Below are 26,508 nucleotides of genomic sequence, written 5' to 3'. Positions count from 1 at the left end.
TCCAATAAAATGTTACTCATTCTCTTAGGACTTCCTCGTTTTAAAATGCTTCCATTCTAGAAAATAACACATGAGTTCAATAGGTGATCAAGCTACTGGTAGAGCTAAGGCAAGGAGAAACTATCTATAAGCAAGAAATCCATGTACAAAACACATCACCTGAGGCTCTATAGCTCTGTTTTCACTTTGGGAGCACAGCGACAAATATACAAAGTGCCAAAACGTTCCAGCCCTTCAACCACGCAAAACTCTGGACTAATGGGAATTCAGTTGAATGTTGGTATTAGAAGCTTCTCTCTAGCTAAAACTTTTTAAGTTAATATTGTTCCTCTCAAACGTTGTAGGAAATTCTCAGTCTCACAGATTCTTTTCATCACCCTCTTATTCCTTACAGAAAATTTTAAAAATTCATCTGTATTGGGAACTGCACATTCACTGCATCTTTCGCTTCCCGTGGTGAAAAATGCAGCTTCCCTGCAACTACTCCAGAGTATGTGCTCCAGCTGGTAGTTCTGCTTGGCTCCTGCCCTCAGCTTCTGGCATCTCTTTCCAACCACTGATGGGCAGTGCCTATCTTTACCAACATTCTAGCACAACGATGCTGTCTGGAATGTCTGGCCAGAGCCACATGTCCACTGCAGCTGCTTTCTACCCGAGTATTTTGGAGTGGGATATTGCAGGAAGTGCTAAAGAGAAGTCTTCCATGGGAGACTTTACTCTGATTGTCCTTGACCAAGACACCACTGACTCTTACATAACTATGGAAGCTTACTATGAGAAAACCTTAGATACCAATAACACGGTGTCTGTGTACCCATTACATTCTGCAGTCTTGTTGAGAGGACATCATCTCAGGTTCCAAATCAGAGTCTTAGCCTGTCACTTCCCTACCAAGAATCATAGTTAGTAGCTGGCAGAGATTTTTTCATCTATTCTATCTTTACCCACTATCCTTTTCTGGGTGTATGTTTGCTAGCAGAATACCCGAACCTTAGAGATTTTTGATTGGGGATGATTACTCATAATATTACACCACTTTGTACCCCTAAAGTAAGTAATAGTTTATATTATAATGTATGAATATATAATTTAATTTTATGAAACATCATATAATGTATATTAGTAATAATGTAATGCTATTGATTAACAAGGCAATATAAATGATGACCTAGCAATTTTATTGATTTATTAATAAAATATGTAAGCTCAAAAGAATAATAGGAGAATTTAGCTAACATCAGAGTCTGAGGAAGATGAAACTGTCATAAATGTCCTGTAGGATTCTATCTCCTAACCTCCTTCGTTCTACCTCTCTCTCTCTCTCTCTCTCCAATCCGGTCTTCTTCTTGGGAATCTGACCTCCTTATTGGCTAGCCTCTACCTTTCAACTGTCTACTTTATGACATCATTCTCCCACCAAACCTACCACCACCTAGTAGAATCTTAGGATTCCCGTGCAGCTGTTTGTAAAAAAACTTGAATCATCTTGAGAAGTGACCAGTGACCAATGACCAATCACCAGTGACTATCATCAGTACTGGACACTTGTGGTCTTCGACTTCAGTGTTCAGACGTACTCTCGTATCGTCTCCTCTTACTGTCTACCTTTATCGGTATTTCCCCTTCTCTGACCATGTCAGGTAAGGAATAATACTTTTCAGAGCTTTTCATTAGAGTTCTTCTCTCTAAACTTAGTAGTCAAGTAAAGACGTCATGTGATAATGGAAGAAAATATTCCACGAGAATTTTATCAACCTCATTTTAGCTTGACATTGACACTTGCTGTGTGATTTTGGACATTGACTTTCTTTCTCACATATACAGAATTTTTTCCTCATTTGTTACATTATATTTTAGTGAGAGGTGTCCTGTGACCATGGCCAAACCTAACAGCAAACTTCAGAAAGGTGCATCCAGCAGGACCAGCAAGACAAAGAGCCATGGGCATGAAAAGACGAAAAGGGTCAGAGAAAAGTCTAAGAAAGCTGAGGAGAGTAAGCAGCCATAGAACAACGTCAGGGCAGAAGAGAAGCACACCATTGCCAAGATGAAATGCAAGAAAAGTCAACCTGAGCTTTGCCAAGAGGCCATTCAAAAGCCCCGCAGCTGCCTAGGCAAGCACATGCTGGAGACTGTGCAAGTGTTTCACGCTCTGGGGAAGAAGAGTGATCCAAAGCCTGGATTCTCTTCCTCCCGGGTCCTGGGTAGCTCAAAGAAGCCCAGCGATTTCCAGCCATCCTTAGCTGTCAAGCCATGGCTAGGTGCTACACCAGATGAAAAAGGTCTTGAGAGAACTCAGGTCAAAGCACAGAAACCAAGTAGCAGTGCTGAAGAATGCTCATCTCCATCCCAGTATGAGCTGCCACCTCCTGGGAAGGTCAAATTGGTACCTTTGCCTTTTCTAACCATGGAGAAGCCACAAACTCGGCCTGTTCCTCGGAGACCACAGATTGTGGCCTCACATCGTCCTGCTACAACTTACCCCGCCAGGCCTGGCTCTACCAATTAAGCTCTGCCAACTGCCGCCAATTTATCCTGGCCAACCAATGCATCTTTGCCTGGTCCTGCCAAACCAACTCAGCCCATTTCGACCACCCCATCTAGACGAGGTTTGCTGAACCCTACTAGCCTATATTCCTCAGGCTGCAACTTCTAAGCCTGCTCCCTACAAGACCGCAGCTGGCACTTCTCTCAAGTGGTAGCCCCTTCCCGTCTCTGTGAACAAGCGCCAGTCTCCACCGAAACGTCAGAGTCAGTTTCTCCTCCAAGACTTCTGTTACCAACCAATTCTGTGGAGAAACCCCAATTTTCCTGAGCCAGTAATGTCAAAGCCCATCACAAGAGAGCAGAGACCAGAGCATGAGGCTATGAAAAGGAAGGTTCAGCAGGAGCGGGAGAACGCTGCCAAATACACCTCTTTGGGGAAAGTGCAGTTTTTATCGAGAGAGAAAAAGAGATGGACATCTCTCTATACTATGGCTATGTAATGTGAGTAGCTGGAATGGTTGGTGCCATTTTATTTCCCGATGTTTGCCCTAGACAAACACTAGAAATACCATACACGTTTTATTTATTTTGCTAAAAACATCGAAGAGATGCATTAAAGTTAATACACTGGTAATAAAAGTTCTGAATTTTGAGATGCTGTCTTCCTCTTCACCCCCCAAGCTGTGTTCATCTTCTCCCAAACCCAGGTCAGTTCATCTGCTGGTACTTGAACCTGGGACTTGGTTTTCTCCCTGCAAGCCCCCCAGGCATCCTCTCAGACAAGCCGTGCTGGTCTTCTCCCCAACCCAGTCTTTACTACCCCCCCACACACCAGGTACCCGTGGGGGTGTGGCCTTTTAGGAGTGGGTGTGGCCTCTGTAATAGTGGGCGTGGCCTAATTATCATCAGGAAAATGCTCAAGCGGCTGCAGGTAGTTTAGCCATACCAAGGAACCTAGTCCCCAAACCTACACACCAACATGAAAAAAAAAAGGCAAATCGACACAACATGGGGAGGACAATGAAAAGAATCCAGAAGCCTCTGTAGATACTGCTCGCCTAAGGGAACTCTCTGACAAGGAATTCAGATACAAAGTCATGAAGATGTTCAATCAACTCAATGAAACAATCAGACAGATAACCAGTAACATAACAGAAAAAAATCGACAAATTACGGGAAGAAATGAGAGCAGAAATTTCATGAATAAAAGATTCCGTAGATGAAATGAAAAACTCAGTCTGTGCCTTCAACAGTAGAATGACCGCAGCTGAAGAGAGAATCAGTGAGCTGGAAGATCAGCTGCACCAAGCCAACAGGCATCAACACACAGTGGCAAGGGACCTCAAAATAGATCGACAGAGAATCAGAGTCCTAGGAGATTATTCTAAGAGGAACAACATTAGAATCATTGGAGTACCAGAAGTTCAGGGAAACAATCCCAATGAAAAAAAACACGGTTAAACAAATCATTGCTGAAAAATTCCCAGAGCTCCACAATGCAGCCATTCAGGTTTAAGGAGCCCGATGGGTGCCAGCTAAAAGAGTCCCTAAGAAAAACACTCCAAGATATATCATAGTTAGAATGATAAATGCTGCCGATAGAGATATGATACTGCAAGCAGCAGGGTCAAAGAAATAAATCACATACAAAGGAGCACCCCTTAGATTCACACCAGATCTAACAGAGGAAACCCTCCAAGCCCGAAGGCAATGGCGTTATGTAGTGAAAAAACTCACTGAAATGAATGCTTCACCAAGAATACTGTATCCAGCTCAACTCTCACCCAAAATCGAAGGAATGGTACACTATTTTCTAGATAAACAGCGACTCGGGAACTTCATAGACTCAAAACCAAACCTAAAAGAAGGACTAAAGGGGCTACTATAGGAGAAGACAAACCCTACAAGCACAACAGACACTTACAGAAATATGACACAAAACCTCATAACAATAATCTCTCTCAACGTCAATGGTAAATTCACCAATTAAGACACACAGAGTGGCAAAATGGATTCAGTGACAGAACCCAACATTCTGCTGCCTACAAGAAACTCATCTCAACACTCAGAGCAAACACAGACTCAAAGTAAAAGGATGGAAAACAATCCTGCAAGCAAACAGCTCCCTCAAAAAAGCTGGGGTGGCCATACTAGTATCTGACAACATTAATTTCACGTTGAAAAAGATTAGAAGGGACAGCGAAGGCTATTTTCTCTTCATCAAGGGATTCATACAACAGGAAGAAATCACACTCTTAAATGTATATGCACCTAATGAAGAAACAGTTAAATATTTAAAACAACCGCTAACAGATCTTAAGGAGGACATTGCTAGCAACACAATAGTAGCTGGAGACTTCAACATCGACTTCTCACCTCTGCAAAGATCAACAAGAACAAAACTCATCAAGTAAACATTGGCTTTGAAAGAAGAAATAGAAGGGAAAGGGCTTAAAGACCGATACAGGTCTTTACACCCCAGAAAGAGAGAATACACATTCTTCTCCAGTGAGCACAGAACATTTTCCAAAATAGACCATATCCTAGGCCACAAAACATACTTCAATGGTATCTGGAAAACATAAATAGTATCAACAATCTTTTCAGACCATGATGCACTGAGAATAGAAGTGAATCACACACAGGCACGGAGAAACAAATCAAATACCTGGAAATTAAACAACACAATGCTGAACAACAAGTGGATCAGGAAGGAAGTCAAGGACGAAATCAAAAGATTCTTGGAAAAAATGAGAATGAAGACACAAGCTACCAGAACTTATGGGATGCAGTTAAAGTCGTATTAAGGGGGAAATTTGTAGCTCTGCAAGCATATCTTAGGATGGAATAAAGGATTCACATAAACAACTTAACTTCACAGCTCAAGATCTTAGAAAAGGATCAACGGAAGGAGCCCAAATCAGGCAGAGGAAAAGAGATCCTAAAACTTAGAGCAGAAATCAATGACATGGAAACCAAAGAAACAATCCGAAAGATCAATGAAACCAAGAGCTGGTTCTTCGAGAAAATAAATAAGAGAGATAAACCACTAGCAACACTCACAAAGAAACAGATAAGGAGAACTCTAAAAAATCGCATCAGGAATACAGTGGGGATATCACAACAGAAACCAAAGAAATTAAAAAGATCATCAGAGATTACTTTGAAAGTCTGTATGCCATGAAACAAGAGAACCTAGAAGAAATGGATAAAATCCCAGATTCCTTTAATCTCCCAAAGCTGAATGAAGAAGATCTAGAGTACCCGAATAGACTTATTAACATCAAGGAAATTGAAACTGTAATCAAAAGTCTTCCCAAAAACAAAAGCCCAGGTCCAGATGGATTCACTAGCGAATTTTTCCAAGCATTTAAAGAGAACCTATTGCAGTTCTTCTCAAACTTTTTAGAAGGAAATTGAAAAGCAGAAACTCTCCCAAACAGTTTCTATGAAGCCCATATATCTCTAATACCAAAAGGAAACAAAGACACCACAAGAAAAGAAAACTACAGGCCGATATCCTTGATGAACACGGATGCGAAGATTCTCAACACAATACTAGAAAATAGAATTCAACATCTCATCAAAATGATCATACACCATGACCAAGTGGGATTGATCCCGCGGATGCACGGATGCTTTAACATTCGAAATTCAATCAACATAATCCATCATATCGACAAAAGAAAAGATAAAAATCATATGATCATATCAATAGATGAAGAGAAAGCATTTGACAAGGTCCAGCACCATTTATGATGTAAACCCTCACCAAAATGGGGATAGAAGGGACTTTCTTCAATATAGTTAAAGCCATCTACCACAAGCCTACAGGAAGCATCATACTCAATGGGGAAAAGCTTAGAGCCTTCCCTCTAAGATCAGGAACGAGACTAGGATGCCCACTCTCTCCACTACTGTTCAATATCGTACTGTAAGTACTTGCAATAGCGATTAGGCAAGAAATAGATATTGAGGGCATCCAGGTAGAAAAGAAAGAATTCAAGCTGTCACTATTTGCAGATGATATGATACTATACTTAGAGAAGCCTATAACCTCTACCAAGAAACTGCTAGAAATAATAGACTTGTATAGTAAAGTTACAGGCTACACAATCAATACCCAAAAGTCCATGGCTTTCCTATATGCAAATAATGAGAGAACAGAAAGTGACATGAGGTTAAAGAAACTTTGGTACATCTACACAATGGAGTACTATGTAGCTCTTAGAAAAGATGAAGTCATGAAATTTACATACAAGTGGTACAATATGGAAAGTATCATGCTAAGCGAAATGAGTCAGAAAGAGAGGGATAGACATAGAAAATTTGCATTCATCTGGGGGATATAAAGCAACAAAATATGAGATCAATACCTAAGAATAGCTGAGATCAACACCAGGAGGATTACTCCATAGCTTAGAGGTCAGCCGGATATTCTAGGGGAAAGGGCAGTTCAGATAGAGAAGGGAACACCAAATGAAAGGTGTTTGGAGGATCCTCCCAGGAGGGGAAATGCATGTTGAAAGTAGACTATGGACTGAACATGATTGCCACTCAATGCCTCTTTTGCAGACCACAACACCCAAAAGGAGAGAGAGAACAAAGGGGAATGCCCTGCCACAGAGGCAGGGTGGGAGGGGGGGTGGGGGGAAATGGGCACTGGTGGAGGGATGAGTATTTGATCATTGTATGACTGAAACTCAAGCACAAAGATTTGTAAATCTACAACTGTACCTCATGGTGCTTCACTAATAAAAAAAAAAATTTGAGAAGAAAAAAAAAAGTGACATAAAAAAAACCAATCTCATTCACAATTGTGCCCCAGAAAACAAGTACCCAGGAATCAGCTTAACCATGAAAGTAAAGGACTTGTACAAAAAAACTATAAAACGCTACTTCAGGAAATAAAAGAGGACATGAGGAAATGGAACGATATCCCCTGCTCATGGATTGGGAGAATTAACATTGTCAAAATGGCAATACTTCCCAAAGCATTATACAAATTCAATGCAGTCCCTATAACGATACCCATGACATTCTTCAAAGAAATAGAGCAAAAACTCCTGAAATTCATATGGAACAATAATCACCCACGAATAGCTAAAGCAATTCTTGGGAAAAAGAAAATGGGAGGAATTAACCTCCCTAACTTCAAACTCTACTACAAAGCAGTAATAATTAAACAGCATGGTACTAAAACAAAGGCAAAGTCTTTGGAACAGGGTTTTATATACCAATATGCCCCTCAAATATATGATCAGCTGATCTTTGATAAGGGAGCAAGAATGGAAAATGGAGCAAGAAAAGCCTCTTTCACAAATTGTGCTGGCAAAACTGGACAGCTACATGCAAAAACTAGACTCATATTTCTGCCTAACACCATTTTAAAAAGTAAGATCAAAATGGATTAGAGACCTCAACATCAGACGGAATCCATAAGGTACATTGAAGACAAAGTGGACAGAACCCTCCATGACATTGAAGCTAATGGTAGTTTCAAACATGTCACACCACTGGCCAAGCAAGTGAAAACAGAGATAGACAAATGGGACTATCTTAAACTAAGATACTTCTGCACCTCAAAAGAAAGAGTGACCAAAACACAAAGACAGTCTACAGACTGGGAAAGGATATTTGCCGAATAGACATCTGACAAGGGGTTGATACCAAGGATATACAAAGTGCTGGCTGAAATGCACAAGAAGAAAACATCCAACCCCATCAAAAATGAGGCGACTGGGCTGGAGAGATAGCACAGTGGGTAGGCCGTTTCCCTGCACGTAGCCTACCTGGGTTCGATTCCCAGCATCCCATATGGTCCCCTGAGCACCGCCAGGAGTAACTTCTGAGTGCAGAGCCAGGAGTAACCCCTGTGCATCAACAGGTGTGACCCAAAAAATTGAAAAAAAGAGCAAAAATGGAACAACGAAATGAACAGAAAATTTCTCAGAGAAGAAATCCGAATGGCTAAAAGGCATATGAGAAAATGCTCTACATCATTAATCATCAGGGAGATACAGATCAAAGAACAATGAGATATCATTTCATACCACACAGATGCCAGGGTAGCCCATAGCTTGCTCTGCATCCATCCAGTTCCTTGTCAGGTACCCTGATTTTGGGATGGTAGGAACTCAGGGCCACTGAGGCATAAGTTGAGAAAACAGATGCCCAGGAGTGAATAATATTTGGAGTCAATGAATTCCCAAATTACAATTGTCTAGCACTAACTGTCTTCCTGTGTCTGTACAAGAAGGTCATTGCTCTGAAGTAAACTCTGCAAAAAGACATAAGGGAAAGAGAAAAGCTTAGGTGAAAATGGTGATTAGCTTGTTGGGGAACAGAGCACAGAGAAGATTTTAAAGATAAACATAGAGGAATGGGAGTGTCTCAGGAGCACTGTGACTGGATGCATCCAATAAACCCAAGCTCGCTGTGGCGAGGGAGAAATGACAAACCAATATGATCCTACAATACCAATAGCAGACAGACAAAATCCTAGCAAAAAGAATCCAACGGCTCATCAAAAAGAATATACATCATGACCAAGTAGCATTCATCCTGGGGACGCAAAGATGGTTTAACATTCACAAGTCACTCAACATAATTCATCATATCAATAAAAGAAAAGAAAACAACCATATGATCAACCATAGACCCAGAGAAAGCATTTGACAAGATTCAGCAACTGTTAACGATGAAAACGTAGAACCAATCAGCTAAGTACAAGTACTGGAAAGCCCCTCAGACTGTGGCCAAGAGGGTGGGCTGTGAAAAGTCCCTTTTATATAACCTTATGGTCTTAAAGTCCCTCACTTTTGAGACTCAGGGCCACTTATTCAGAGAAGGTTGCCACTGTGTCAGTGAGCTGGACGAGGGCCTTACCTGTAACTAGCTGAGCTAGCTAAGAAAAACCCTTTGCTTATTGCATCGCAATTTGTTTTCGTGTGATTCTTCTGGGGAGATCTCAGTCCGGTTTAACACTTCAAGGGAATGACTAAAAGAGACAGAACTTGTACCCTATTAAAATATATATCTGCATAATATTTTTTCTTGGATTCACCACTGACAGTAACTTCAGTGGCATTTGGTATACTTGCTAGTTTTGTGATGATTACCATTATTTTGTTCATATCATTTTCATCATTGCTAAAAACAGCCTCTTCACTACCCACTGACATCTCCATTCTCTCCTTCCTTTGATTCCTGGCAACACTCTCCTTTTTTCTTTATGAATTTACTTCGTCTGAACACTCCATATACATGAATTCTAAAATATGTGCTGTGTGTGACTGCCTTTGTCCAAACCTGATGCTTTCTAAGTTCATCTGTGCTATATTGCATCAGTACTTCTTATGACTAATATTCTGTGGTATGGACCTACCATATTGGAGAGTTTTCCACACTTTATAAATGCACAGAGCACTGAACGTCTCATACATAGGCTAAAGGAAATATTGACAGTGGTTGGAGACAAAATACAAAGAGTAGGGTGCTTGCTTGCATGCAGTAGGCCTGGGTTGGCTCCCTGGCACCTCATATGGCCCCGAGAGCTCTGCCAGGAGTGATTCCTGAGCGCAGAGCCAAGAGGAAGCTCTGAGCACCATCAGGTGTGGCTCCAACAAAAAAAAATTAAATAAAACATTTACGAACACACATAAGATACAATCCTGTTCATGTATTTTTAGATGCTTTCCACATCATGGGGTAGACAGGATAATGGCCATTCAAAAAGATCATCAACCCTGCAAATGTTCCTTTGTTTAGTAAAATCTTGATTGAATGGATTTGATGGCTGGCAATGGAGAGATTTGGTGCATTATCAGGTGAGTCACTGGCATAGCATTTGTTTTGACAAAATGGAGGCAGAAGATGATGATGCAGATAGAAGAGAAGGTCACTTGACCATGGCGGCCAAGAAGTGAGCATATAGACACCAGACAGGCTACGTGGCAGTTTAACAAGTTAAAAGAAAACGCAGGCTAAAGACCTTCTAGAGAAGCCATGTATCCTGGCTGACACCATTGTCCGGTGATGTGTACATTCAATTTCTGGCTCCCAGGGGTGTGGGGTGTTTTTTCTTCTGATGTTTAAACTATCCCGTGATTTGTTAGAGCACTCACAAAAAGAAAAAAAATGCACACACAACATTTCAATAACATAATAGCTTGTAAAAAAATAGTGCTCCATCAACAAATATTTGAAAGCAGGACATATAAAATTTAAAAATCCCTTCCTATCTCAATCTTAAATAAACCCAGTACTTGTTAATGGAACATGAGTTGCTGTTTGGCAGGTTGCAACATCTAGAACTTGGGACCTAAAACCTGGGACTTAAAACATGGCCAGCCTTACTTCATGCTGTATATTGATTTTGAAAGTATATTGGATTTTTATTATAATGGCTCCCCAAAATGCAGCTTTACAATGATGGACAGCACTGAAGGGAATGTGAGATGATCTTATGTTCAAACTGGGATTTGATTAACTAGATACTCATACAGGATCTTAGAGATGTTGAGCTCTTGTAGTGCACTTGCACTGAAAAAGGTTGACCCAAATTCAAAACTGGCATCCCATACGGTCCCCTGAGTCTGGCATGAGTGATCCCTGTGCACAGGGAGTATCCCCTGAGCACCACCAACTGTGGGTCCCCCAAAGTTTTGTAAATGTCCTACTAAATTTTTTTTCTTTATTTTTAAATTTTTATTTATTTATTTATTTTGCTCTTTGGGTCACACCCAGCGGATGGTCAGGGGTTGCTCCTGCCTCTGCACTCAGGAATCACTCACGGCGGTGCTTAGGGGACCATATGGGATGCTGGGAATCGAACCCGGTTGGCCGCGTGCAAGGCAAACGCCTTACCCGCTGTGCTATTGCTCCAGTCCCTGTCCTTCTAAATTTTATGACTGGCTTTTGTGGCCTGGGGTTACCCCAATGTATCTTGTGACCAAAACCCTAACTGGCTTTTTTACTGTCTTTTTTGACTCTTATATTGGTAAAAAAAAAAACCCTCATAATGTTCTTTTCAAAACATGAGATGCTACCCCTTTCCCTTTCAAACTCTCCCATGGCTCCTAATTTTTCCCAAAGCCAAAGCCAACATTCTTAAAATGACTTATAAGCTTCCCACTTTTTTTTCCTTTTTCTTTCTTTTCCTATCCTTTCCTTTCCTTTCTTTTTCCTTCCTTCCCTCCTTCCTTCATTTTTTCTCTCTCCTTCCTTCCTTTCTACATTTCTTCCTCCCTCCTCCCTCCCGCCCCTCCCTCCCTCCCCTCCCTCCCTTCCTTCCTTCCTTCCTTCCTTCCTTCCTTCCTTCCTTCCCTTCCTTCCTTCCTTCCTTCCTTCCTTCCTTTCGTTGTTTCTCTCTCTCTATTATTTCGCTTATTAGGAATCAAAATATATTTTCTATTTGAAAAAAGACACACAGTAAAAAGGTTAGTCTTTGAGTACCTGTCTCTGGTCAACCCTGCAATTCTAGTATAAATTCAGCCCTGGGGTCTTGGCTGATCCTTCACCAGCAAACTTTCTGATTTTGTCTTTGCACTGGCTCCTACTGGCTCTTATTTTCACTTCTAAATAATATTCCTACTCAGGGACTGAGCAATAATACAGGGGTTAATATATTAATATTCCATGTGACTGACTCTTGTTCTACCTCCAGCACCACATATGGTCCCATGATCACCACCAGGACTCACTCCTGAGCACAGAGACATTAGTACATGAGCACCACTGGCGCTGGCCCCAAAGCTTTTCTAACACACACACACACACACACACACACACACACACACAGAGTACCGTGATTAGGGTGCTTGCTATGTATGAGGACAATCCTCAAGGGTTCAAGCGATCATATGGGATGGATGTCAGGGATTGAACCCAGGTCCATCGTGTGCAAGGCAAATGCCTCAGCTACTGGACTATCACTTCGATCCAGATGACAACACTATTTTCAATCACAATGGCTTTCAAAATTCCTTGCGTACATTCTGACTCCCTTTATAGATACCCAATTATTCTATACATCTTGAGATTTTCTAATCGGTGGTGTAATTTATCTCAATAAATGGTTATAATTATATGTCTAAATTGTTTCTCATCTGCCAAATCCAATTGTCCCTTTCAACCTCCATCCAGCAGGGGTCAGTCACAGAGAATGAGACAAACAAGTAGAAAAAACATCTGGATTTTTCAAGTTTAAGGGTTGTCTGGACAGCCATCAGTGGTCTCACAGGAAAGTCAATCCAATTCACTATTGCTCCCCCAACCCCACCAGAACCCAATAGATGAACCACTGTTGAAGTTGAAAGAGACATCAAGGACAGTTAGAAAGTACAATATGCCCTAGGTACATGGAGAGTAGAGGATGGTGTAGTTCACAGAGAATCAGTAGGAACCCTTAAAATATAAAGTTGTGGGGCTGGAGAGATAGCACAGCGGGTAGGGCATTTGCCTTACACGCGGCCAACCCGGGTTCGATTCCCATCATCCCATATGGTCCCCTGAGCACCGCCAAGAGTAACTCCTGAGTGCAGAGCCAGGAGTAACCCCTGTGCGTCACCGGGTGACCCAAAAAGCAATATATATATATATACATATATATACATATATATAATGGAGAGAGAGAGGGAGAGAGAGAGAGAGTTGTTGGGGCAGGAGAGATAGTTCAGTGGACAGGGCACCTGTCTTGCACCCAGTCCACTGAGCTCCTCCAAGAGTGATTCCTGAGTGTAGAACCAGGAGAAAGCCTTTCGCATGGCTGGACGAGGTCCCAAAACCAAACTAAATGAATAAATCCGAATGTGAATGCTTTCTATTCAATTTTTGGCCATATTGTCCCCTAAATGTAGAACACCCTAAATAGTATTAGTCTATGTTTTCCTGGCACAAGTTGCAGCTGGCAGATACTTTGTCATCTATTCTATCCTTGGATGCTAATAATTCTGGGTGTATTTTTGCTAGCAAAATACTCAAACTTTAGGGATTTTTGTGAGGGGATGATTTCTTATAATAATTCATCACTTCCTAAGCCTAAAGTAAGTAATAATGTATATTATAAAGTACGAATATATAATTTAATTTTATTAAACATTATATAAAATATATTAGTAATAATGTAATGCTATTGATTAACAAGGCACTATAAATGATTACCTAGAAATTTTATTGATTTATTAATAAAATATGTAAGCTCAATAGAATAAAAGGAGAATTTAGCTAACATCAGAGTCTGAGGAAGATGAAACTGTTATAACTGTCTTGTAGGATTCCATCTCCCTAGCCTCCTTCTTTCTAGCTCTCTCTCTTTCCAATCCGGTCTTCTTCTTGGGAATCTGACCTCCTTATTGGCTAGCCTCTACCTTTCAACTGCCTGCTTTATGACATCAATTTCCCACCAAACCTACCACCACCTGGTAGAATCTTGAGGTTCCCATGCAGTTGTCTGTAAACAAATTTGAATCATCAGGGCAAGTGACCAGTGACCAATGACCAATCACCAGTGACCAGTCATCAGTACTGGACAGTTGTGGTCTTCGGCTTCAGTGTTCAGACATACTCTCATATTGTCTCCTCTTCTCATCTATCTTCTGTCGATATTTCCTCTTCTCTGACCATGTCAGGTAAGGAATAATACTTTTCAAAACTTTTAATTTGATTTCTTGTCCTAAACTTAGTAGTCAAGTAAAAATATCATGTAATAATGGAAGAAAATATTCAAGTAGAATTTTATAAGCATCATTGTAGCTTGACTTTGACATTTGCCATGTGATTTTAGACATTGAGTTACTTTCTCACACCTACAAAATTTTTCCTCATTTATTATATTATATTTTAAACAGACTTAGAAGCTCAAATATACTTTTGTAAGTGTTAATTCTCCTTGTTTCCTTTTCCTTTTAATGGTGATTTGGTTATGATATCCATGCAAAAAAAATAAATCAGACACAGTAACTGATAGAAAAAGAAGAATGTAGGTCCTGTAGAAAACTGTGAATGTATACCAAGATACATTATCCGTTACGGTCTCAGCACTTGTATTTACAATTTAGTATTTTAAATTTAGTGCTATTACAAAGTAACAATCATATGTCTTTGAGTTTTCTATCTAAAGTAGGTGATGAGAAAAAATGGAGGTGTGGGGAAGTTGTGAAATGCTGAGCAGTAGGGAGGCAAGTCCTCAAAGGTAAGACAGTTTAGAGTCTTTTTCATCAAACATTGATGAAAGAAGCCAAGAAGAAGAGGTTGCTATGAGGGAGAATAAAATAGATATAAAGAAAGACTATGGAGGGGATTTATTAAGGAAGCGGAAACAGTTTGAAAACTTTAGCAAGTCCTATGCCATCTCTGGGCTTCAGGTTTCTTTATTCTCCAATAAAATGTTAATCATTCTCTTAGAACTTCTGGTTTTTAAATGCTTCCATTCTAGGAAATAGTGTATGAGTTCAATAGGAGAGCAAGCTACAGGTAGAGCTAGGGGAAAAAGAAACTAGCTGTAAGCAAGAAATCCATGTACAAACATCACCGGAGTCTTCTAGAGCTCTGTTTTCACTTTGGGAGCACGGTGAAAATACACAAAGTGCCAAAATGTTCCAGCCCTTCGAACACCCAAATGCTTTGACTTTTGGTAACTCGGTCGACAGTTGGTATTAGAAATTTCTCTATAGCTAAAAGTCTAAGTTAATATTGTTCCTGTCAAACGTTGTAAGAGATTCTCAGTCTCAAAGATTCTTGCATGTAGCCGTCCAATTTTGCCAGCACAGTGTGTTGAAGAGGCTTTCCCTGCTCCATTTCACTTTTCTTGCCCCCTTATCAAAAATTAGATGATTATATGTTTGGGAGGAAATGTCAGTATATTCAACTCTGTTCCATTGGTCTGCAGCTCTGCTTTTGTTCCAGTACCATGCTGTTTTAATTATTTCTGCCTTGTAGTAGAGTTTGAAGTTAGGGAGGTTGATTCCTCCCATTTTCTTTTTCCCAAGAATTGCTTTAGCTATTCGTGGGGGCTTATTGTTCCATATAAATTTCAGGAGTGTTTGCTCCATTTCTTTGAAGAATGTCATGGGTATCCTTATAGGGATTGCATTGAATTTGTACAGTGCTTTGGGAAGTATTGCCATTTTGATGATGTTGATTCTCCCCATCCATGAACAGGGGATATTTTTCCATTTCCTCGTGTCCTCTTTTATTTCCTGAAGTAGCGTTTTGTAGTTTTCCTTGTACAGGTCCTTTACTTCCTTAGTTAAGCTGATTCCTAGATACTTGATTTTCTGGGGCACAATTTTGAATGGGATTGTTTTCTTGATGTCACTTGCTTCTCTTTCACTATTTGCGTATAGGAATGCCATGGATTTTTGGGTATTGATTTTATAGCCTGCCACTTTACTATACAAGCCTATTGTTTCTAGGAGTTTCTTGGTAGAGGTTTTAGGGTTCTCTAAGTATAGTATCATGTCATCTGCGAATAGTGAGAGCTTAATTTCTTCTTTCCCTATCTGGATGCCCTTAATATCTTTTTCTTGCCTAATCGCTATTGCAAGTACTTCCAGTACTATATTGAACAGTAGTGGAGAGAGTGGGCATCCTTGTCTCGTCCCTGACCTTAGGGGGAAGGGTCTCAGTTTTTCCCCATTGAGGATGATGTTTGCTGTAGGTTTGTGGTAGATAGCTTTAACTATATTGAGGAAAGTCCCCTCTATCCCCATTTTGGCAAGGGTTTTCATCATGAATGGGTGCTGGATCTTGTCAAAAGCTTTCTCTGCGTCTATTGATATGATCATATGATTTTTATCTTTTCTTTTGTTGATATGATGGATTATGTTGATTGATTTCCGAATGTTGAACCATCCTTGCATCCCTGGGATGAATCCCACTTGGTCATGATGTATGATCTTTTTGATGAGTTGTTGTATTCTATTGGCTAACACCATGCACAAAAGTAAGATCAAAATGGATTTATGACCTCAACATCAGACCAGAATCCATAATGTTTATTGAAGACAAAGTCGGCAAAACTCTCCATGATATTGAAGCTAATGGTATCTTCAAAGATGTCACGCCACTGGCCGAGCAAGTGAAAACAGAGATAGACAAATGGGACTATCTTAAACTAAGAAGCTTCTGCACCTCAAAAGAAACAGTGACCAAAATACAAAGACAGCCTACAGAATGGGAAAGGATATTCACCAAGTACACATCCGACAAGGGGTTGATATCAAGGATATACAAGGTACTGGTTAAACTCCACAAGAAGAAATCACCCAACCCCATCAAAAAATGGGGTGAGGAAATGAACAGAAACTTTCGCAAAGAAGAAATTCGAATGGCAAAAAGGCACATGAGAAAATGCTCTACATCACTAATCATCAGAGAGATGCAGATCAAAACCACAATGAGATATCATTTCACACCACAGAGACTGGCCCACATCCACAAGAACAAAAGCAACCGGTGCTGGCGCGGATGTGGCGAGAAAGGGACCCTCCTTCACTGCTGGTGGGAATGCCGGCTGGTCCAACCCTTTTGGAAAACAGTATGGACGACTCTCAAAAGATTAGAATTTGATCTGCCATTTGACCCAGCTATAGCACTCCTGGGAATATATCCCAGAGAGGCAAAAAGGTATAGTCGAAGTGACATCTGCAATTGTTTGTTCATTGCAGCACTCTTTACAATAGCCAGAATCTGGAAAAAACCTGAGTGCCCAAGAACAGATGACTGGTTAAAGAAACTTTGGTACATTTACACAATGGAGCACTATGTAGCTGTTAGAAAAGATGAAGTTATGAAATTTACATACAAGTGGTACTACATGGAAAGTATCATGTTAAGCGAAATGAGTCAGAAAGAGCGGGATAGACACAGAAAGATTGCATTCATCTGGGGAACATAAAGCAACAAAAAGGGAGAGTGACACACAGGAATGGCTGAGATTAGTACCAGGAATTTTGCTCCATGAATGGAAGGCCAGCCACAGGCTCTAGGTGAAAAGGAAGCTCAGATAGAGAAGAGAGTACCAAATGAAGGGTGTTGTGAGGGCCCTCCCAGGGTGGGAGAAGCATGCTAAAAGTAGTCGATAGACCAAACATGATTGCCACTCAAAGCCTCTCTTGCAAAACACAGTACCCAAAAGAAGAGAGAGAGAACAAGGGGGAATACCCTGCCACAGAGGCAGGATGGGACGGGGGGGGGGGATGAGGGTGGTGGGATGCTGGGACCGATGGGGATGGATGACGGGCACTGGTGAGGGATGGGGACTTGATCATTGTATAACTGAAACCCAAGCACAAAATTTGTAAGCCTATAACTGTACCTCATGGTTTTTCACTAATAAAAAAAAATGAGAAAAAAAAAGATTCTTTTTGTCACCCTCTTGTTCCTTACAGAAAATTGTCCAAAGCCATCTGTATTGGGAACTTCACATTCTCTGCCGCTTCCCCTTCCCGTGGTGAGCAATGCAGCTTCCCTACTAGAAAGTGTCTGCAACTACTCCAGAGTTTCTGCTCCAGCTGGTAGTTCTGCTTGGCTCCTGCCCTCAGCCTCTGGCACCTCTTTCCAACCACCGATGGGTAGTGCCTATCTTTACCAACATTCTAGCACAACGATGCTGTCTGGAATGTCTGGCCAGAGCCACATATCCACTTTGGCTGCTTCCTACCCAAATGTTTTGGAATGGGATATTGCAGGAAGCGCTGTAAAGAAGTCTTCCATGGGAGACTTTACTCTGACTATCATTGACCAAGACACTGCTGTCTCTTCCATGTCTATGGCAGCTCGCTATGAGAAATCCTTAGATACCGACAACATAGTGTCTGTGTACCCATCACTTTCTGCCAGTCTTGTGGAGAGGACACTATCTTAGGTTCCAAATCAGAGTTATAGCCTGTTGCTTCCCTACCAGGAAGGAAGCCAGGTGTATTACTATCATCAGGAGACTCAAGGACCTCTCCTTTCTGGAGAACCTGGTTCATGCCTGCAATCTTAAGGCTCCATGACATTCACAGGGGTTAGGGGTTCTGCCCTCCTAACTTACAGCAACTTATCCCCAGAAATGGTTATGGCTCTAAAAAAGGTCCAGCCCCCAAAGAACCGACCACCAGCCTCCACCTCTGGAATCTACTACTCTGTGTCTGCTCAATCTATCACAGAATCGGGTTATCAAGGTGAGCAAAATGGAGGTCTGCCATTCAAATGTTGGGGTCAAATCTGCATGGGAAACTGTCTAGAGAGAGGTGGCATTTGAGTTTAATAAATTGAGATTTTTAATTTATGAAACCTGAAGTTAAACTCAGTTTAAGTTTAAACTCCCCTCAATCATTTTACAGCACCTTATTTTCACACTCAACATAAGAGCTCCTAATGAAGATTGGAAGGTATGATAGTATAATGGCCGTTTAGGTTTCGTAAAGAAACCTTCAAGAGCTTAACAAGGAAGGCCACATTTTCATAGTTGATCAGTCCCCCAGTATTACCACAGTGAAATGAAACACCATTTCTTAAACTATAGTTTTTGTGATTTCTGAAGATATTTCAGAACTCTGATTGTGATAGTGGCACAGTAACTTTCCCTTACTTTATTGTACAACGAGATTCTAATTACACCTTGTAATCAGAGATCCTGTCCAAAGTTATCAAAACTAGAATCTCTATTTGAGCACAGATTTCATGATGAAGTGGTGCTTCATTCCTTCTCCTATTCCATGATATGAACTGTCCTTTTATTTATTCTCAAGAACGTGAAGAATTGACTATTTAATGCTAAGCTCTCTATAGTATTTTATAGTTTAAAAATCTCTAGGTTGTGGAAATTAAACAGTGCACTATTGAACAACGAGTGGATTAGAAAGGAAATCAAAGAGGAAATCAAAAGATTCCTAGAAACGAATGAAAATGAGAACACGAGTTACCAAAACTTATGGGACACAGCAAAGGCTGTGTTAAGAGGAAAGTTTATAGCTCTACAAGCATTCCTCAGGAAGGAGGAGCGAGCACACATAAGTAACCTAACCTCACAGCTTAAGAGCTTGGAGAAGGACCAAAAAAAGGAGCACAACCCGAACAGGAGAAAGGAAATAATAAAACTCAGAGCAGAGATTAACGAGATGGAAACCCAAAAAACAATCCGAAAGATCAATGAAACCAAGAGCTGGTTCTTCGAGAAAATTAACAAGATCGATAAGCCTCTAGCAAAACTCACAAAGAAAGGGAGAGAGAAAACCCCAATAAACCGAATCAGAAATGAAAAGGGGGTCATTACAACAGAAACCACAGAAATTCAGAGGATCCTCAGGGAGTACTTTGAGAAGCTTTATGCCACGGAACATCAAAACCTCGAGGAAATGGATAAATTCCTAGACTCCTACAGACTCCCAAGGCTGAACCAAGAAGACCTGGAATACCTGAACAGACCTATCACCATCAAGGAAATTGAAATGGTAATAAAAAGTCTTCCCAAGCAAAAAAGTCCTGGCCTGGATGGATTCACTAGTGAATTCTTCCAAATCTTTAAAGAGGACTTACTCCCAATGCTCTTTAAGCTTTTCCACGAAATTGAAATATCAAAAACACTTCCAAACAGTTTCTACGAAGCAAATATCACACTGATACCAAAAGCAGACAGAGATACCACAAAGAAAGAGAATTACAGGCCGATATCCCTGATGAACACAGATGCAAAGATCCTCAACAAACTACTAGCAAATAGAATCCAACTACTCATTAAAAAGATCATACACCATGACCAAGTAGGATTCATCCCAGGGATGCAAGGATGGTTTAACATTCGGAAATCAATCAACATAATCCATCATATCAACAAAAGAAAAGATAAAAAGCATATGATCATATCAATAGATGCAGAGAAAGCATTTGATAAGATCCAGCACCCCTTTATGATGAAAACCCTAGCCAAAATGGGTATAGAGGGGACCTTCCTCAACATAATTAAAGCCATCTACCACAAGCCTACAGCAAGCATCATCCTCAATGGGGAAAAACTGAGAGCCTTCCCTCTAAGATCAGGGACGAGACAGGGATGCCCACTCTCTCCACTGCTGTTCAATATAGTACTGGAAGTACTTGCAATAGCGATTAGGCAGGAAAAAGATATTAAGGGCATTCAGGTAGGAAAGGAAGAAATCAAGCTCTCACTATTCGCAGATGATATGATACTCTACTTAGAGAACCCAATAACTTCCACCAAAAAACTCCTAGAAACAATAGACTCGTATAGTAAAGTTGCAGGTTATAAAATCAATACCCAAAAGTCCATGGCTTTCCTATACGCAAACAGTGAGAGAGAAGAAAGCAACAAGAAAAAAACAATCCCGTTCACAATTGTGCCCCAGAAAATCAAGTATCTAGGAATCAGCTTAACTAAGGAAGTAAAGGACCTGTACAAAGAAAACTACAAAACGCTATTTCAGGAAATAAAAGAGGACATGAGGAAATGGAAAGATATCCCCTGCTCATGGGTCGGGAGACTTAACATTGTCAAAATGGCAATACTACAGAAAGCATTGTATAAATTCAATGCAATCCCTATAAGGATACCCATGACATTCTTCAAAGAAATGGAGCAAACACTCTTGAAATTTATATGGAACAATAAGCCCCCACGAATAGCTAAAGCAATTCTTGGGAAAAAGAAAATGGGAGGAATCAACCTCCCGAACTTCAAACTGTACTACAAAGCAGTAATAATTAAAACAGCATGGTACTGGAACAAAGGCAGAACTGCAGACCAATGGAACAGGGTTGAATACACTGACATCTCTCCTCAATCATATGCTCATCTAATCTTTGATAAAGGTGCAAGTAATGTGAAGTGGAGTAAGGAAAGCCTCTTTAATAAATTGTGTTGGCATCACTGGACGGCTACATGCAAAAAAATAGGCTCAGAACTCTGCCTAACACCATGTACAAAAGTAAGATCAAAATGGATTAAAGACCTCAACATCAGACCAGAAACCATAAGGTACATTGAAGATAAAGTTGGCAAAACCCTCCATGACATTGAAGCTAATGGTATCTTCAAAGATGCCACGCCACTGGCCGAGCAAGTGAAAACAGAGATAGATAAATGGGACTATCTTAAACTAAGAAGCTTCTGCACCTTCAAAGAAACAGTGACCAAAATACAAAGACAGTCTACAGAATGGGAAAGGATATTCACCGAATACACATCTGACAAGGGGTTGATATCCAGGATATACAAAATACTGGTTAAACTCCACAAGAAGAAAACATCCAACCCCATCCAAAAATGGGGCAATGAAATGAACAGAAACTTTCTCAAAGAAGAAATACGAATGGCAAAAAAGCACATGAGAAAATGCTCTACATCATTAATCATCAGGGAGATGCAGATCAAAACCACAATGAGATACCATCTCACACCTCAGAGACTGGCACACATTCAAAAGAACAAAAGCAACCGATGCTGGCGTGGATGTGGCGAGAAAGGGACACTCCTTCACTGTTGGTGGGAATGTCCACTGGTTCAGCCCTTCTGGAAAACAGTATGGACGATTCTCAAAAAATTAGAAATTGAGCTCCCATTTGACCCAGCAATACCACTCCTGGGAATATATCCCAGAGAGGCAAAAATGTATAGTCGAAGTGACATCTGCACTTGTTTGTTCATTGCAGCACTCTTTACAATAGCCAGAAACTGGAAGAAACCTGAATGCCCAAGAACAGATGACTGGTTAAAGAAACTTTGGTACATCTACACAATGGAGTACTATGTAGCTGTTAGAAAAGATGAAGTCATGAAATTTACATACAAGTGGTACAATATGGAAAGTATCATGCTAAGCGAAATGAGTCAGAAAGAGAGGGATAGACATAGAAAGATTGCATTCATCTGGGGGATATAAAGTAACAAAGTATGAGATTAATACCCAAGAATAGCTGAGATCAGCACCAGGAGGATTACTCCATAACTTAGAGGCCAGCCGGGTATCCTAGAGGAAAGGGCAGTTCAGATAGAGAAGGGAGCACCAAATAAAGGATGTTTGGAGGATCCTCCCAGGAGGGGAGATGCATGTCGAAAGTAGACTATGGACTGAACATGTTTGCCACTCAATGCCTCTTTTGCAGACCACAACACCCAAAAGGAGAGAGAGAACACAGGGGATTGCCCTGCCACAGAGACAGGGGGGATGGGGGGATGGGGGTGGGAGGGATATTATCCATGGTGGTGGAAAATGGGCACTGGTGGAGGGATGGGTATCTGATCATTGTATAATTGAAACCAAAGCACAAAAAATTGTAAATCTACAACTTTAAAAAAAATAAAATAAAATAAAGGGAAAAAAAATCTCTAGGTTGAAAAATATCTTTAGTTTGGGAAGGGGCTGGAGCTACAGCACAGCAGGTAGGATTCTTGCCTTGCACGAGGCTGACCTGGGTTCAATTCTCAGCATCCCATATTGCCCGCTGAGTACTGACAGAAGTGATTCCTCAGTGAAGAGCCTGGAGTAACCCCTAAGCATCGCCAGATGTGACCCAAAGGGAAAGAAAAAATATTTAGTTTGGAGGAGGTAGAAAGTGGGTAACCACCACAGTGCTCAGGGGTTATACCTGGCTCTGTGCTCAAGGATCACTGCTGAAACTGCTTGAGAAATCATATGTGATGCTGAGGATCAAACTCAGGTCATCAGTGTGCAGGGCAAGGGATTTACTGACTTCAATATCCCTCTGTCCCACGTCACTTATTTTTAAGTGTGGTTGACAGAAAACACTTTGAAACAAAGAAAGCCAAGAAAAATGGCACAACATGAACTAACAGTAAGAACTACAACATGTAATCTTTGGGCACAAGGCCTTGTCAATGATCCTTAGAAGAGCCAGTAACAATGCCTTGCCCATTGCTGGTAGGTGCACAATGGTGGCACCACTAGTTGTGTGGAGGGAGAATCTCATTTACCAGAGACTGATTTATTCCTTGGTTCCTTTGTAGTGATGGATTCCCTGGGAATGGAGACTTCCCTGGCATTGCGACCTTTGGGTCAGACATTTGATCTGACACAACATTCAGCATTGCACATGTCTATCAGTAGCAGGATTCAAATATTTGAGAGTAACCCACCACCAGAGCTTAGGGATGTTCCCATAATATCGCCAGCCCATAGTAATCTGGCTCTGCTTCCAGCTTGAACTGAGGAACAAAGAGATGAGAATTTGGATGAGATGAAAATTAACTTTCAATGTCTCTGGAGACCGACCAAATCCCAATAGAAAACCAATATCCTCCACTGTGCCCTTTAGAAATCGCTGATATCCACCACCTCCTGGCCTGCATTTATCCCATCAGCCAAGAGGAACAGCCTGGTACTGAAACTACTTGTCAGGGAAAGAACGGTCTACGTTTGGAGGACCCAGGGCCACTTGAAATGGGGATTGAATCTGGCAGTAGTTTTGCAGACATCACGACACTGGTGGAAGATATACATCTTCCCCAGCTCTTTGAATGCTTAAAAGACCTAGACCAATGCAAATATCTGCAGGTAATGAACAGCACGGACACCATCACTCTGAATCAGGTGCAAGAAAATGCAAGTGGCACTAAGGGTAACTCCCATCCAACCAAGAAGCACGAAGGTGAGGCCTCTGAGCCTCTTGAGGGAAAACCCAAGGCCAAAATCCAGCTAAAAGACCCAGAATGCTTGGTAGGGGGAGCAGCGATTATTTGTAATGCTGCAGTCAGTGAGAGGTGTCCAGTGACCATGGCAAAACATAACAGCAAACCTCAGAAAGCTGCATCCAGCAGGATCAGTGAGACAAAAAGCCATGGGCAGGAGAAGACAAAAAGGGCCAGAGAAAACTCTAAGAATGCTGAGGAGAGGAAGCCAACAGGGAACAAGGTCAAGGCAGAAGAGAAGCCCACCATTGCCAAGATGAAACGCAAAAAAAAACAACATGAGCTTTGCAAAGAGGCCTTTCAAAAGCCCCGCAGCTGCCTAGGCATGCACATGCTGGAGTCTGTGCAAGTGTTTCATGCTCTTGGGAAGAATAGTGATCCAAAGCCTGGATTCTCTTCCTCCTGCATCTTGGGTAGCTCAAAGAACCCCAGCGATTTCCAGCCATCCTCAGCTGTCAAACCTTGGCCAGGTGCTACACAGAATGGAAAAGGCCTTGAGGAAATTCAGGTCCTAGTGCAGAAACCAAGTAACAGTCCTGAAAAACGTTTGTCTCCATCCCTGTATGACCTGCCACTTCCTGGGAAGGTCAAATTGGTACCTCTGCCTTTTCCAACCATAGAGAAGCCACAAGCTTGGCCTTTTCCTCAAAGACCACTGTCTGTGGACTCACATCGTCCTGCTGCAGCTTACCCTGCCAGGCCTGGCTCTACCAACTCAGATCCGTCAACTGCCACTAATTCATTCCTGCCAACCACTGCATCTTTGCCTGGTCCTGCCAAACAAGCTCAGCCCATTTCTATCAATCCATCTCATCCAGGTTTGTTGTACCATACTAGCTGACCTCTTCCTCATTCCGCAAATTCTAGGCCTGCTCTCTACAAGACAATAGCTAGCACTTCTTTCCAGCAGGAGTCCCTTCACTCTCTGTGAACAAGTGCCAGTCTCCACCCAAACGTCAGAATCAGTTTCTCCTCCAAGACTTCCGTTTTCAACGGATTCCATGGAGAATGCCCAATGTTCCCGAGCCAGTAATGTCAAGGCCCATCACAAGTGAGCAGAGACCAGAGCGTGTGGCTGTGAAAAGGAAGGCTCAGCAGGAGCGTGAGAACGCTGCCAAATACACCTCTTTAGGGAAAGTGCAGTTTTATATCGAGAGAGAAAAAGAGATGGACATCTCTCTATATCATGGCTATGTAATGTGAGTAGCTGGAATGGTTGATGCCACTTTAGGTACTAGATGGTTGCCCTAGACAAACACTTGAAATGCCATACACATTTTATGTATTCTGATATATTTTTCACAAATTGAAGAGATGCATTATAGTTCAACTGTGCTTGAAGCTGTCACATAATGAAGCTGTCAAATGTGGTTGTTATTTGGAGGGGCTGGGGGTTGAAGAATGGCATGAGAAAGAATGGTAAGTTAGAGAGAGAATGAAGGGGAAACAAGTTAGACTCTGAGAAAGAGAAACTTGGTCCAGGGTTATAAAGTCCAGTAAGAGGAGAAATTTCTTGGGCCTAATGAAGAGTGGGGGAGGGTCAGAGCAATAGTAGAGCTGCTAAGGCATTTGCCCTGCAAGAACCCACGTTCAATTCTTGCAATCCTATATGGTCCCCAGAGTCCCACCAGATTTGAAACTTGAGTGCACATATGCTTCCACTCTCGGTCTCCTCCAAAGAAGAATGGGAGAAAAGCAAGGTCTGGGGGTTGGGTTAAAAGAATAAATTTGGCATAGGCTGAGGAAGTCAGAGAAGTCTAAGATGACCAGAAGAAATCTAAAGGTTCTCTCATGGAGGCTGTTTTTATGTCTTATGGCCACCTTTGGAAAATAAAGAAATTTGAGACACATCTCCAAAAGGTTTGGGTGGTCTATCCATAAATGATACCTGGAAGATGCAAACACATATACTGGGGAATGAATTTACCCGATGAGTGATCAACGCCCTCTTAACAGGGACTAAGCCAAGAGAAAAGTTGTAGCATGAATTCCGAAGATCAGCTCCTGGGAAATGTAAAGATAAATCACAGTGTACTCAGGCCCACTGTTCAGCACCCCTAGATGCACCATTTCACTTATTCCCAACAATATTCAGAGTCTGTATCACGGTGACACCCTGCTAGCGAGTTTCAACATTGAGGTCCATTGCCTATGTAAGTTCTTTTACCTTGCAATCTCCCCAAGGTGGCCAAGCCGGCTTTCAGGCTATGACATCCGGACATTACTGGCAGGAGCAGCTCCAATTATACTAGCTTGAGGGGCTGTTCTGTGGTCTTCCACGGTCCCTGGTGCCTGTAGCCTGCTCGAAACATCACTGTGAATTGAAGCTCACACAAGAACCATCGTTATAAATGGCGTTGCGGCTGGGT

General features: G+C 41.4%; 1 pseudogene; it reads left to right on the top strand.

Moving 5' to 3' along the window:
* The first annotated feature begins 10,349 nt into the window (after positions 1-10,349).
* On the top strand, positions 10,350-25,342 carry LOC130034864 (uncharacterized protein C2orf78-like; annotated as a pseudogene).
* Positions 25,343-26,508: the final 1,166 nt, after the last annotated feature.

This window comes from Sorex fumeus, unplaced genomic scaffold (assembly GCF_029834395.1).
Source record: "Sorex fumeus unplaced genomic scaffold, SorFum_2.1 ptg000006l, whole genome shotgun sequence".
NCBI lineage: Eukaryota > Metazoa > Chordata > Mammalia > Eulipotyphla > Soricidae > Sorex > Sorex fumeus.
The sequence above is the reverse complement of the archived record's forward strand: the minus strand, read 5'-3'. Positions and strand labels throughout refer to the sequence as shown.